The 15,399-nt window shown below is 57.3% G+C and overlaps 1 long non-coding RNA gene across 1 annotated transcript; it reads right to left on the bottom strand.

The window, feature by feature from the left end:
* Window positions 1-938: 938 nt before the first annotated feature.
* On the bottom strand, window positions 939-4,121 carry LOC148139358 (uncharacterized). Its single transcript, XR_015753581.1, has 3 exons — window positions 3,996-4,121; window positions 1,331-1,387; window positions 939-1,184 (listed from the first exon to the last, which is right to left on the bottom strand). It is a non-coding gene; the product is annotated as an uncharacterized LOC148139358 (long non-coding RNA).
* Window positions 4,122-15,399: the final 11,278 nt, after the last annotated feature.

The following is a 15,399-nucleotide window of genomic DNA, read 5'->3' on the forward strand; positions in this document are numbered from 1 at the left end:
TGTTGAAATGTAGGAATCATGGTTGCAGATTTGAGTACAACAAGATCCTAAAAATTTCAATTGTAAGCGAGTGCTGTTGCACAATCAGAGGGTCAGTGCTAAAGGAGCACCACACTGTTGGTTTGCCAGTTCTGTGGGAGCGCCACACTTTTGGAGGGTCAGTACTGAGGGAGCACCAAAGTGTCAGAGGGTCAGTGCTGAGGAAGTGCCAAAATTTCAGAGGGTCAGTGCTGAGGGAGTGCGAACTGTTGGAGGTTCTTTGGGTAAAGTTCTAAATTAACGGTTTTTTCCTTGCTCTCTAGTGGATGTAAATGTTTTCATAGTAAGTTTGGCAGATCAGCAGGGAGTAGGTGTTGGGTGTAGCATACTTAAGTGTAAACTTAAGTGCATCACTAAAAGGTAATATGATCTTATTTCTGGGAGCTTGCTGTGTGCAAGTTGGCTATCATGAATCGATGAGAAAGTGAGGGTTGCAGATGCTGGAGATTAGAGGTGAAAATGTGTTGCTGGGAAAGCGCAGCAGGTCAGGCAGCATCAAAGGAACAGGAGAATCGACGTTTCGGGCATAAGCCCTTCTTCAGGAATGAGGAAAGTGTGTCCAGCAGGCTAAGACAAAACGTAGGGAGGAGGGACTTGGGGGAGGGGCGTTGGAAATGCGATAGCCTGCTGGACACACTTTCCTCATTCCTGAAGAAGGGCTTATGCCCGAAACGTCGATTCTCCTGCTCCTTGGATGCTGCCTGACCTGCTGCGCTTTTCCAGCAACACATTTTCAGCGGCTACCATGTATCCCCCATTACAAATTTTGGTTTAAAAGTCCCCACACTGGGAGTGAAATCACTTTGGTAAGCAGTGAGGTCCTGAAAGACACGGAGGAGGAAGAGTAAGACCTTTCCTCAATCTTCACATCCCTCAAAAAGGTTTTTAGACCAGGCCCTCCTGTCAGGATTTCATTTGGCCATTCGAAGGCTGTAGTCTCTCAGATTTCAGCTACATGGGCATCCTGAGGGAAGGAAGGAGTCCCGTCACCAGGAGGAGCAGCATGTTGTACTGTGGACTGACGCTCTTGTTGCACAATTTCCCACAGCAGCACCTGATCTTGTTGACAGTTGAAATGGGAATCCCACAAACCTCCGCACTCGCACAGCCTCGAAACGGGAAACGGACTGAGCGACTTTCACCATCTGAAAGATTAATGGACTGTCAGGGCTGCAAATTATGATAAGGCCTTGCTGTGAAGGCTATCAATAAATTTTACACTTTGTCACAACCAAAGTGATGGAGGGCTGTCATTGAAAAAAAAAACAGCAGAGAGCTTCAGGTAGCATACCTTGATCTTCATTTGTTGACATATTCATAGATGCATCCAGAAGCAGATCGGCAAACCCTTCAAAATGAGAAAGGATGAAGAAAATATGAAGCCGAGCAGGTTAGGAAGCATTTCTTTAGAAGCTAATGCCTTGAGTGGGGGAACCAGGCCACTTCCCATTCTTGGGGACTGAAGGGGCACCTGCCTCTTCCACAGGCTCAAAGAGCACTCAAAGGTCTCCTCATGTTTCTGTCTAACAGTCTCAAGAGATCTGAATGGGCCTCCATCTATTCTGGGTTTAACAGGTTCAAGAGGGCTGAACGGCCTCCTCCTGATTCTGTGTAACAAGCTCGAGAAGGGGGCTGAATGGCCACCTTCTGTTCCTGTGTCAGCCTTGAGGAAGGGGCTGAATGGAGCTTCCTCCTGTTCCTGGGTAACAGGCTTGAGAAGGGGCTGAATGGCCTCCTGCTGTGCCTGTCCTAAGACTGGCTTTCAATTAACAGGTAAACCTTAAGAGCAATCAGGCAGGTGGAGCATGTGGTGGGGAGGAGAGAGGTGAGGTGAAGGGAAATGGAATTTGCCAGGACTGGGGGAAATGGCAAAGGTGCAGGTAAGGGCAGGGGAGAGGGGTTTCCTTGGTTTGAGTGGGTGTTTGAGGGTTTCAGAGGGTTAAGGACGTGCCAAAATGTCTTTAGTCTTGCCCAGGTAATCAGCTTTGCACTGGCAGGACAGAAGGAGGACAACCTTGTTGTCCCAGGCCTGAAAACTGAAGGGCTGGGAGGTTGTAGCTATTATATTGGGTTAGTGTTCCTGTTATAGGAGCCTTTACTTGAATGGACATGGACATGAACACTGACAGTCATGAGCAAGATATCCTCAGTGATCGGGATCTGATAGCATTTCAGGTGCAATGGTATTTGATTCTGCAGACAATGGGTCAGTGAAGTCCATTTACTGATGGAACAATGGAAATTGGAATATGGTCAAAAGGCCAGAGGCAGCAGAACTCCAAGACCTCAAAATGTTGGAAGCACCAGTGGCAGGGAGAGATGGAGGGAATGGAGGAGGTTACGGGGATAGAGTGGGGTATAGGGGTTGAAGGAGGTTACCGAGATGGGCAGAAGTGTACAGCTGGGGTGGTTACAGGGATGGGGGGGGGGGGGTGTACGGTCTGGAGGAGGTTACAGAGATAGGGAGGGGGTGTAGGGTCTGGAGGGTGTTACAGAGATAGGGAGGGGGTGTAGGGGCTGGAGGTGGTTACAGGGATAGGGAGGGGGTGTAGGGGCTGGAGGGGGTTACAGAGATAGGGAGGGGGTGTAGGGGCTGGAGGGGGTTACAGAGATAGGGAGGGGGTGTAGGGTCTGGAGGACGTTACAGGGATAGGGAGGGGGTGTAGGGTCTGGAGGAGGTTACAGGGATAGGGAAGGGTGTAGGGGCTGGAGGAGGTTACAGAGATAGGGAGGGGTGTAGGGTCTGGAGGAGGTTACAGAGATAGGGAGGGGGTGTAGGGGCTGGGGGGGTTACAGAGATAGGGAGGGGGTGTAGGGGTTGGAGGGGGTTACAGAGATAGGGAGGGGGTGTAGGGTCTGGAGGAGGTTACAGAGATAGGGAGGGGGTGTAGGGGCTGGAGGAGGTTACAGAGATAGGGAGGGGGTGTAGGGGTTGGAGGGGGTTACAGAGATAGGGAGGGGGTGTAGCGGCTGGAGGAGGTTACAGAGATAGGGAGGGGTGTAGGGGTTGGAGGAGATCGCAGAGATGGGGAGGGATGCAGGGGCTGGAGGAGGTTAGAGATAGGGAGGGATTAGATTAGATTAGATTACAGTGTGGAAACAGGCCCTTCGGCCCAACAAGTCCACACCGACCCGCCGGAGCGAAACCCACCCATACCCCTACATTTACCCCTTAACTAACACTACGGGCAATTTAGTATGGCCAATTCACGTGACCCTGCACATGTTTGGACTGTGGGAGGAAACCGGAGCACCCGGAGGAAACCCACGCAGACACGGGGAGAACGTGCAAACTCCACACAGTCAGTCGCCTGAGGCGGGAATTGAACCCGGGTCTCTGGCGCTGTGAGGCAGCAGTGCTAACCACTGTGCCACCGTGCTGCCCACTGATGTGGGCACTGGATGTGGGCACTGGAGGAGACTCAGTGTTTGGGGGCAGGCGTTTGGAGGTGAGATTTGAAAACAAAGATGAGAATTATAAAATTAAGCTATTGTAGAACTTGGAGCCAGTAGGTTACCAAGCCTCAGGGGGAGAAGTTAATACGTAAATGGATTCTGGCACAAGTTTGGCAGAATAGAGTTTTGGAAGAGCTCACATTGAGATCAGCAAGTGATGGAGTGATGGGTTATAGAAACGGGTTGATTATTGGAATATGATGTGCATTGGCTCAGCAGTACATCAGGACTAAACCTAGATTTGTCGAGTTGGATTCACGTCTGGGCGCAAAGCCTAACTAAAGGTGCACAGAATCAGGAAAACTCCCACAGAACATAAGCAGGAGATTAAACTACACAAATGGCTGATTGCACAGATTCAGAATGGTCCAGGCTTTATCAAGATGTTTGCTTTAGCCTTAGAAAGCATCGAGTTATACTATACAGTATTGAAGCAATCGCAAGTGTGCCAATAACACAAGGGAATTTCAAGAGAACAGAGGTTAAGAAGAGTACTTAACGATTATATGGTCCTTTGAAGTAACCCCAGGCACAAAATTTCTGATTCGAAGTGCAAGGAACAGGCTTTACATTCTCACGACAATTGTTGTCAGCACACCCATAGCATTCCATGCCGTTTTTAGGCTCTGTTATTAATCAGACCAGCGTCAGGGTTGTGATTTAAAACATTTCCATTTACCTTCTAAATCAAAGGAAATACTAAGCGATTTATATTTTCAAGAGCTGTCATAGTTGTAAAGACAAAACAAAAGATTTTAGTTAATACCCTCTGACAGTGCGGCCCTCCCTCAGCACTGACCCTCCGACACTCCCTCAGCACTGACCCTCCAACACTCCCTCAGCACTGACCCCCCGACACTCCCTCAGCACTGACCCTCTGACAGTGCGGCACTCCCTCAGCACTGACCCTCCGACAGTGCGGCACTCCCTCAGCACTGACCCTCCGACAGTGCCCACTCCCTCAGCACTGACACTCCGACAGTGCGGCACTCCCTCAGCACTGACCCTCCAACAATGCGTCACTCCCTCAGCACTGACTCTCCGACAGTGCGGCGCTCCCTCAGCACCAACAGTGCGGCACTCCCTCAGCACTAACCCTCTGACAGTGCGGCACTCCCTCAGCACTGACTGTCTGATGGTGCAGCCCTCCCTCAGCACTGACCCTCCGACACCGCGGTATTTCCTCAGCACTGACCCTCCGACAATGTGGCACTCCCTCAGCACTGACCCTCCGACAGTGTGGCACACCCTGAGCACTGACCCTCCGACAGTGCGGCGCTCCCTCAGCACCAACAGTGCGGCACTCCCTCAGCACTGACCCTCTGACAGTGCGGCACGCCCTCAGCACTGACAGTGCAGCACTCCCTCAGCACTGACCCTCTGACAATGCAACACTCCCACAGCACTGACAGTGCAGCACTCCCTCAGCACTGACCCTCTGACAGTGCAACACTCCCTCAGCACTGACCCTCCAACAGTGCGTCACTCCCTCAGCACTGACCCTCCAACAGTGCAGCACTCCCTCTGCACTGACCCTCTGACGGTGCGGCACGCCCTCAGCACTGACCCTCTGACGGTGCGGCCCTCCCTCAGCAATGACCCTCCGACAGCGCAACGCTCCCTCAGCACTGACCCTCCGACAGTGCAGCACTCCCTCAGCACTGACCCTCCGACAATGTGGCACTCCCTGAGCAGTGACCCTCCGACAGTGCGGCACTCCCTCAGCACCGACAGTGCAGCACTCCCTCAGAACTGACCCTCCGCCAGCGCGGCACTCCCTCAGCACTAATCCTCCGACAGTGCCCATTCCCTCAGCACTGACCCTCCGACAGTGCAGCACTCCCTCAGCACTGATCCTCTGATGGTGCGGCCCTCCCTCAGCAATGACCCTCCGACAGCGCAACGCTCCCTCAGCACTGATCCTCTGTCAGTGCGGCACACCCTCAGCACTGACCCTCCGACAGTGCCCACTCCCTCAGCACTGACTCTCCGACAGTGCCCACTCCCTCAGCACTGACCCTCCGACAGTGCAGCACTCCCTCAAAACTGACACTCCGACAGTGAGGCACTCCCTCAGCACTGACCCTCTGACGGTGCGGCCCTCCCTCAGCAATGACCCTCCGACAGCGCAACGCTCCCTCAGCACTGACCCTCAAATAGTGCCCACTCCCTCAGCACTGACCCCCCGACAGAGCGGCACTCCCTCAGCACTGACCGTCTGACGGTGCTGCTCTCCCTCAGCACTGACCCTCCGACAGTGCGGTGCTCCCTCAGCACTGACCCTCCGACAGTGCAGCACACCCTGAGCACTGACCCTCCGACAGTGCGACACACCCTCAGCACTGACAGTGCAGCACTCCCTCAGAACTGACCCTCTGACAGTGCAACGCTCCCTCAGCACTGACCGTCTGATGGTGCGGCCCTCCCTCAGCACTGAACCTCCGACAGTACAGCATTCCCTCAACACTGACCCTCGGACAGTGAGGCACTCCCTCAGCACTGACCCGACAGTACCCACTCCCTCAGCACTGACCCTCCGACAGTGCCCACTGCCTCAGCACTGACCCTCCCACAGTGCGGCGCTCCCTCAGCACTGACCCTCCCACAGTGCGGTGCTCACTCAGCACTGACCCTACCACAGTGCGGCGCTCCCTCAGCACTGACCCTCCGACAGTGCCCACTCCCTCAGCACTGACCCTCCGACAGTGCGGCACTCCCTCAGCACTGACCCTCTGACAGTGCGGCACTCCCTCAGCACTGACCCTGCGATATTGCAGCACTCCCTCAACACTGACGCTCCAACAGTGCCCACTCCCTCAGCACTGACCCTCCGACATTGCAGCACTCCCTCAACACTGACCCTCCGACAGTGCGGCACTCCCTCAGCACTGACCCTCCAACAGTGCGGCACTCCCTCAGCACTGACCCTCCGACATTGCAGCACTCCCTCAACACTGACCCTCCGACAGTGCGGCCCTCCCTCAGCAATGACCCTACGACAGCGCAACGCTCCCTCCGCACTGACCCTCCAACAGTGCCCACTCCTTCAGCACTGACCCTCTGGCGGTGCAGCACTCCCTCAACACTGACCCTCCGACAGTGAGGCACTCCCTCTGCACTGACCCTCCGACAGTGCGGCACTCCCTCAGCACTGACCCTCCCACAGTGCGGTACTCCCTCAGCACTGACCCTCCGACAGTGTGGCACTCCCTCAGCACTGACCCTCCGACAGTGTGGCACACCCTGAGCACTGACCCTCTGACAGTGCAGCACTCTTCAGCACCGACAGTGCAACACTCCCTCAGCACTGACCCTAAAACAGTGTGGCGCTCCCTCAGCACTGACCCTCTGACGGTGCGGCACTCCCTCAGCACTGACCCTCCGACAGTGCGGCTCTCCCTCAGCACTGACCCTCCGACAGTGCGGTGCTCCCTCAGCACTGACCCTCCGACAGTGCAGCACTTCCTCAGCACTGACCCTCCGACAGTGCGGCTCTCCCTCAGCACTGACCCTCCGACAGTGCGGCTCTCCCTCAGCACTGACCCTCCGACAGTGCGGTGCTCCCTCAGCACTGACCCTCCGACAGTGCGGTGCTCCCTCAGCACTGACCCTCCGACAGTGCGGCTCTCCCTCAGCACTGACCCTCGGACAGCGCGGCACTCCCTCAGCACTGACCCTCCGACAGTGCGGCACTCCCTCAGCACTGACCATCCGACAGTGCGGCACTCCCTCAGCACTGACGCTCCGACATTGCAGCACTCACTCAGCACTGACGCTCCGACAGTGCGGCCCTCCCTCAGCACTGACCCTCCGACAGCGCAACGCTCCCTCAGCACTGACCCTCGGACAGTGCCCACTCCCTCAGCACTGACCCACCGACAGTGCCCACTCCCTCAGCACTGACCCTCCGACAGTGCCCACTCCCTCAGCACTGACCCTCTGGCAGTGCGGCCCTCCCTCAGCAATGACCCTCCGACAGCGCAACGCTCCCTCAGCACTGACCCTCTGACAGTGCCCACTCCCTCAGCACTGACCCTCCAACAGTGCCCACTCCCTCAGCCCTGACCCTCTGACAGTGCAGCACACCCTCAACACTGACCCTCCGACAGTGAGGCACTCCCTCTGCACTGACCCTCTGACGGTGCGTCACTCCCTCAGCACTGACCCTCCGACAGAGCGGCACCCCCTCAGCACTGACCCTCCGACAGTGTGGCACTCCCTCAGCACTGACCCTCCGACAGTGTGGCACACCCTGAGCACTGACCCTCTGACAGTGCAGCACTCCCTCAGCACCGACAGTGCAACACTCCCTCAGCACTGACCCTAAAACAGTGCGTCACTCCCTCAGCACTGACCCTCCAACAGTGTGGCGCTCCCTCAGCACTGACCCTCTGACGGTGCGGCACTCCCTCAGCACTGACCCTCCGACAGTGCAGCTCTCCCTCAGCACTGACCCTCCGACAGTGCGGTGCTCCCTCAGCACTGACCCTCCGACAGTGCAGCACTTCCTCAGCACTGACCCTCCGACAGTGCGGCTCTCCCTCAGCACTGACCCTCCGACAGTGCGGCTCTCCCTCAGCACTGACCCTCCAACAGTGCAGCACTTCCTCAGCACTGACCCTCGGACAGCGCGGCACTCCCTCAGCACTGACCCTCTGACGGTGCGGCACTCCCTCAGCACTGACCCTCCGACAGTGCGGCACTCCCTCAGCACTGACGCTCCGACATTGCAGCACTCACTCAGCACTGACCCTCCGACAGTGCGGCGCACCCTCAGCACTGACCCTCCGACAGTGCCCACTCCCTCAGCACTGACACTCCGACAGTGCGGCACTCCCTCAGCACTGACCCTCCAACAATGCGTCACTCCCTCAGCACTGACTCTCCGACAGTGCGGCGCTCCCTCAGCACCAACAGTGCGGCACTCCCTCAGCACTAACCCTCTGACAGTGCGGCACTCCCTCAGCACTGACTGTCTGATGGTGCAGCCCTCCCTCAGCACTGACCCTCCGACACCGCGGTATTTCCTCAGCACTGACCCTCCGACAATGTGGCACTCCCTCAGCACTGACCCTCCGACAGTGTGGCACACCCTGAGCACTGACCCTCCGACAGTGCGGCGCTCCCTCAGCACCAACAGTGCGGCACTCCCTCAGCACTGACCCTCTGACAGTGCGGCACGCCCTCAGCACTGACAGTGCAGCACTCCCTCAGCACTGACCCTCTGACAATGCAACACTCCCACAGCACTGACAGTGCAGCACTCCCTCAGCACTGACCCTCTGACAGTGCAACACTCCCTCAGCACTGACCCTCCAACAGTGCGTCACTCCCTCAGCACTGACCCTCCAACAGTGCAGCACTCCCTCTGCACTGACCCTCTGACGGTGCGGCACGCCCTCAGCACTGACCCTCTGACGGTGCGGCCCTCCCTCAGCAATGACCCTCCGACAGCGCAACGCTCCCTCAGCACTGACCCTCCGACAGTGCAGCACTCCCTCAGCACTGACCCTCCGACAATGTGGCACTCCCTGAGCAGTGACCCTCCGACAGTGCGGCACTCCCTCAGCACCGACAGTGCAGCACTCCCTCAGAACTGACCCTCCGCCAGCGCGGCACTCCCTCAGCACTAATCCTCCGACAGTGCCCATTCCCTCAGCACTGACCCTCCGACAGTGCAGCACTCCCTCAGCACTGATCCTCTGATGGTGCGGCCCTCCCTCAGCAATGACCCTCCGACAGCGCAACGCTCCCTCAGCACTGATCCTCTGACAGTGCGGCACACCCTCAGCACTGACCCTCCGACAGTGCCCATTCCCTCAGCACTGACTCTCCGACAGTGCCCACTCCCTCAGCACTGACCCTCCGACAGTGCAGCACTCCCTCAAAACTGACACTCCGACAGTGAGGCACTCCCTCAGCACTGACCCTCTGACGGTGCGGCCCTCCCTCAGCAATGACCCTCCGACAGCGCAACGCTCCCTCAGCACTGACCCTCAAATAGTGCCCACTCCCTCAGCACTGACCCCCCGACAGAGCGGCACTCCCTCAGCACTGACCGTCTGACGGTGCTGCTCTCCCTCAGCACTGACCCTCCGACAGTGCGGTGCTCCCTCAGCACTGACCCTCCGACAGTGCAGCACACCCTGAGCACTGACCCTCCGACAGTGCGACACACCCTCAGCACTGACAGTGCAGCACTCCCTCAGAACTGACCCTCTGACAGTGCAACGCTCCCTCAGCACTGACCGTCTGATGGTGCGGCCCTCCCTCAGCACTGAACCTCCGACAGTACAGCATTCCCTCAACACTGACCCTCGGACAGTGAGGCACTCCCTCAGCACTGACCCGACAGTACCCACTCCCTCAGCACTGACCCTCCGACAGTGCCCACTGCCTCAGCACTGACCCTCCCACAGTGCGGCGCTCCCTCAGCACTGACCCTCCCACAGTGCGGTGCTCACTCAGCACTGACCCTACCACAGTGCGGCGCTCCCTCAGCACTGACCCTCCGACAGTGCCCACTCCCTCAGCACTGACCCTCCGACAGTGCGGCACTCCCTCAGCACTGACCCTCTGACAGTGCGGCACTCCCTCAGCACTGACCCTGCGATATTGCAGCACTCCCTCAACACTGACGCTCCAACAGTGCCCACTCCCTCAGCACTGACCCTCCGACATTGCAGCACTCCCTCAACACTGACCCTCCGACAGTGCGGCACTCCCTCAGCACTGACCCTCCAACAGTGCGGCACTCCCTCAGCACTGACCCTCCGACATTGCAGCACTCCCTCAACACTGACCCTCCGACAGTGCGGCCCTCCCTCAGCAATGACCCTACGACAGTGCGGCACTCCCTCAGCACTGACCCTCCCACAGTGCGGTACTCCCTCAGCACTGACCCTCCGACAGTGGCCACTCCTTCAGCACTGACCCTCTGGCGGTGCAGCACTCCCTCAACACTGACCCTCCGACAGTGAGGCACTCCCTCTGCACTGACCCTCCGACAGTGCGGCACTCCCTCAGCACTGACCCTCCCACAGTGCGGTACTCCCTCAGCACTGACCCTCCGACAGTGTGGCACTCCCTCAGCACTGACCCTCCGACAGTGTGGCACACCCTGAGCACTGACCCTCTGACAGTGCAGCACTCTTCAGCACCGACAGTGCAACACTCCCTCAGCACTGACCCTAAAACAGTGTGGCGCTCCCTCAGCACTGACCCTCTGACGGTGCGGCACTCCCTCAGCACTGACCCTCCGACAGTGCGGCTCTCCCTCAGCACTGACCCTCCGACAGTGCGGTGCTCCCTCAGCACTGACCCTCTGACAGTGCAGCACTTCCTCAGCACTGACCCTCCGACAGTGCGGCTCTCCCTCAGCACTGACCCTCCGACAGTGCGGCTCTCCCTCAGCACTGACCCTCCGACAGTGCGGTGCTCCCTCAGCACTGACCCTCCGACAGTGCGGTGCTCCCTCAGCACTGACCCTCCGACAGTGCGGCTCTCCCTCAGCACTGACCCTCGGACAGCGCGGCACTCCCTCAGCACTGACCCTCCGACAGTGCGGCACTCCCTCAGCACTGACCATCCGACAGTGCGGCACTCCCTCAGCACTGACGCTCCGACATTGCAGCACTCACTCAGCACTGACGCTCCGACAGTGCGGCCCTCCCTCAGCACTGACCCTCCGACAGCGCAACGCTCCCTCAGCACTGACCCTCGGACAGTGCCCACTCCCTCAGCACTGACCCACCGACAGTGCCCACTCCCTCAGCACTGACCCTCCGACAGTGCCCACTCCCTCAGCACTGACCCTCTGGCAGTGCGGCCCTCCCTCAGCAATGACCCTCCGACAGCGCAACGCTCCCTCAGCACTGACCCTCTGACAGTGCCCACTCCCTCAGCACTGACCCTCCAACAGTGCCCACTCCCTCAGCCCTGACCCTCTGACAGTGCAGCACACCCTCAACACTGACCCTCCGACAGTGAGGCACTCCCTCTGCACTGACCCTCTGACGGTGCGTCACTCCCTCAGCACTGACCCTCCGACAGAGCGGCACCCCCTCAGCACTGACCCTCCGACAGTGTGGCACTCCCTCAGCACTGACCCTCCGACAGTGTGGCACACCCTGAGCACTGACCCTCTGACAGTGCAGCACTCCCTCAGCACCGACAGTGCAACACTCCCTCAGCACTGACCCTAAAACAGTGCGTCACTCCCTCAGCACTGACCCTCCGACAGTGCAGCTCTCCCTCAGCACTGACCCTCCGACAGTGCGGTGCTCCCTCAGCACTGACCCTCCGACAGTGCAGCACTTCCTCAGCACTGACCCTCCGACAGTGCGGCTCTCCCTCAGCACTGACCCTCCGACAGTGCGGCTCTCCCTCAGCACTGACCCTCCAACAGTGCAGCACTTCCTCAGCACTGACCCTCGGACAGCGCGGCACTCCCTCAGCACTGACCCTCTGACGGAGCGGCACTCCCTCAGCACTGACCCTCCGACAGTGCGGCACTCCCTCAGCACTGACGCTCCGACATTGCAGCACTCACTCAGCACTGACCCTCCGACAGTGCGGCCCTCCCTCAGCACTGACCCTCCGACAGCGCAACGCTCCCTCAGCACTGACCCTCGGACAGTGCCCACTCCCTCAGCACTGACCCACCGACAGTGCCCACTCCCTCAGCACTGACCCTCCAACAGTGCCCACTCCCTCAGCACTGACCCTCCGGCAGTGCAGCACTCCCTCAGCACTGACCCTCCGACAGTGAGGCACTCCCTCAGCACTGACCCTCTGACGGTGCGGCCCTCCCTCAGCAATGACCCTCCGACAGCGCAACGCTCCCTCAGCACTGACCCTCCGACAGTGTGGCACTCCCTCAGCACTGACCCTCCGACAGAGCAGCACTCCCTCAGCACTGACCGTCTGACGGTGCGGCTCTCCCTCAGCACTGACCCTCCGACAGTGCGGTGCTTCCTCAGCACTGACCCTCCGACAGTGCGGCACTTCCTCAGCACTGACAGTGCAACACTCCCTCAGAACTGACCCTCTGACAGTGCGGCACTCCCTCAGCACTGACCCTCCGACAGTGCGGCACTCCCTCAGAACTGACCCTCTGACAGTGCGGCACTCCCTCAGCACTGACCGTCCGACAGTGCGGCACTCCCTCAGAACTGACCCTCTGACAGTGCGGCACTCCCTCAGCACTGACCCTCTGACATTGCAGCACTCCCTCAGCACTGACCCTCCGACAGTGTGGCACTTCCTCAGCACTGACAGTGCAACACTCCCTCAGAACTGACCCTCTGACAGTGCGGCACTCCCTCAGCACTGACCCTCCGACAGTGCGGCACTCCCTCAGAACTGACCCTCTGACAGTGCGGCACTCCCTCAGCACTGACCGTCCGACAGTGCGGCACTCCCTCAGAACTGACCCTCTGACAGTGCGGCACTCCCTCAGCACTGACCCTCTGACATTGCAGCACTCCCTCAGCACTGACCCTCCGACAGTGTGGCACACCCTGAGCACTGGCCCTCCGACCCTCCCTCAGCACTGACCCTCGGACAGTGCAGCACTCCCTCAGCACTGACTCTCCGACAGTGCCCTCTCCCTCAGCACTGACCCTCCGACAGTGCGGCATTCCCTCAGTACTGACCCTCCGACAGTGCGGCACTCCCGCAGCACTGACCCTCTGACGGTGCGGCCCTCCCTCAGCAATGACCCTCCAACAGTGCAACGCTCCCTCAGCACTGACCCTCCGACAGTGCGGCACTCTCTCAGCACTGACCCTCCGACAGTGCCCACTCCCTCAGCACTGACCCTGCGTCAGCGCGGCTCTCCCTCAGCACTGACCCTCCGACAGAACAGCTCTCCCTCAGCACTGACCCTCCGACGGTGCGGCCCTCCCTCAGCACTGACCCTCTGATGGTGCGGCACTCCCTCAGCACTGACCCTCCAACAGCGCGACGCTCCCTCAGCACTGACCCTCCGACAGTGCGGAGTTCCCTCAGCACTGACCCACCGACAGTGCGGCACTCCCTTAGCACTGACCCTCCGACAGTGCGGCGCTCCCTCAGCACTGACCCCCCGACAGTGCGGCACTCCCTCAGCACTGACCCCCCGACAGTGCGGCGCTCTCTCAGCATTGGCCTGCAAACATTGAAGTGCTCCCTCAATACTGACTCTCCAAGATTGCTGACCTTCCAACGGTGTGGCACCTCCTCGTTACCGACCATCCACCAGTGCAGCATTTCCTCAGTACTGTCCTTCCAGAAGTGCAGTGCGCCTTTGCTACTGACCTTTCAACAGTGCACCACTCCCTCAATGGTGACCCTGCAACACTGCAGTGCCATACAAAACTATCTTGGAGTGCCCCCTGGAGTTTTATGGTCAAGATTCCAGACTGCCAGCTGAACCCATAACCTCCTGCCAATTAACTGCAATACAAAGACTAAAGAGTGCAGGTTCATCCATGACCATTTAGTATCCTCTTCCAAAGAAGGAGATCCTTATAAGACTTAGTGCCATAGAACACTATATTAGATTATGGTGAATTATTGTATGGAAAGTGGAAGGCAAATCTGGGAATGTCCCCAGTCCGTCTCCAAATAAGACTACAGCAGACTAGGGGATGTGCTATCTGTGTTGAAAATTTCAATGACGTGATCAAATCTCTTTCACTGGGACCAGCTATAGTATATTTACAAGGATGGAGGGATTGAGCTACAGGAAGAGGCTAAATAGGCTGAGGCTATTTTCCCTGGAGCATCGGAGGCTGAGGGGTGACCTTATAGAGGTTTATTAAATCATGAGGGGTATGGATAGGGTGAATACACAAGGTGGGGGAGTCAAATACTAGAGGGCTGAGGTTTAAGGTGAGAAGCAAGATTAAAAGAGACCTAAGGGGCAACGTTTTCACACAGAGGGTGGTGTGTGTCTGGAATGAGCAGTCAGAGGAAGTGGTGGAATTACATTTGAAAGGCATGTGAATGGGTATACGAGTAGGAAGGGTTTAGAGAGATATGGGCCAAATGCCAAATGCTAACAAACGGGACTAAATTTATCTAAGATATCCAGTCAGCACAGCTGAGTTGGATGTCTCCAGGACTCTATGAATATATTAATCATTTTCTCTCCTTCAGTATTTTTAAAGTGCGTTAACTGCCATATTGCTACAACTAAAATGAACACAGCAAGCTCCCAACATCACTGTGGTCGTCTGTTTCAATGACTTGGAGATGCCAGTGTTGGACTGGGGTGTACAAAGTTAAAAATCACACAACACCAGGTTATAGTCCAACAGGTTTAATTGGAAGCACACTAGCTTTCGGAGCGCCGCTCCTTCATCAGGTGATAGTCTCATCTTTTAGAATGACCATGTTGGTTTCAGTTCTTTTACATGTAAATCCCAGAATTGTTTTTCAAAAGTTACACTCTCAACTTGAGAATGTAACTGAAGCCAACGTGGTCATTCTAAAAGATGCGAGACTTAACACACAATCCAGGTCTTTTTCAATATGTAATCTCAGTCACATCACACTGTAAACTTTTGCTATAAATTCTGTGTCTTGCGATCTTACACTCCACAACCACCTGAGGAAGGAGCAGCGCTCCGACAGCTAATGCGTCCAAATAAACCTGTTGGAGTATAACCTGGCGTTGTGTGATCTTTAACTTTATGAAGGAGGGATATACTTGCATTGGAGGCAGCACACTGAAGGTTGATTTTTGGAATGGAATTGCTTTGTAAGGAAAGATCAAGCAGACGGGGCCTGCACTCATCAGTATTTAGAGCAGTGAGAGGTGGTCTTATTGAAATATAAGAAAGGGAAACCTTGAGTAAGTTTCCAGAACTAAGACACACAGCTGAAAGACAGGGAATCTCCCATTTTAGACAACTTTCT

Source organism: Chiloscyllium plagiosum, unplaced genomic scaffold (assembly GCF_037043375.1).
Source record: "Chiloscyllium plagiosum isolate Xiang-an unplaced genomic scaffold, Cpla_swu_hap1 HiC_scaffold_38, whole genome shotgun sequence".
Classification (NCBI taxonomy): Eukaryota; Metazoa; Chordata; class Chondrichthyes; order Orectolobiformes; family Hemiscylliidae; genus Chiloscyllium; species Chiloscyllium plagiosum.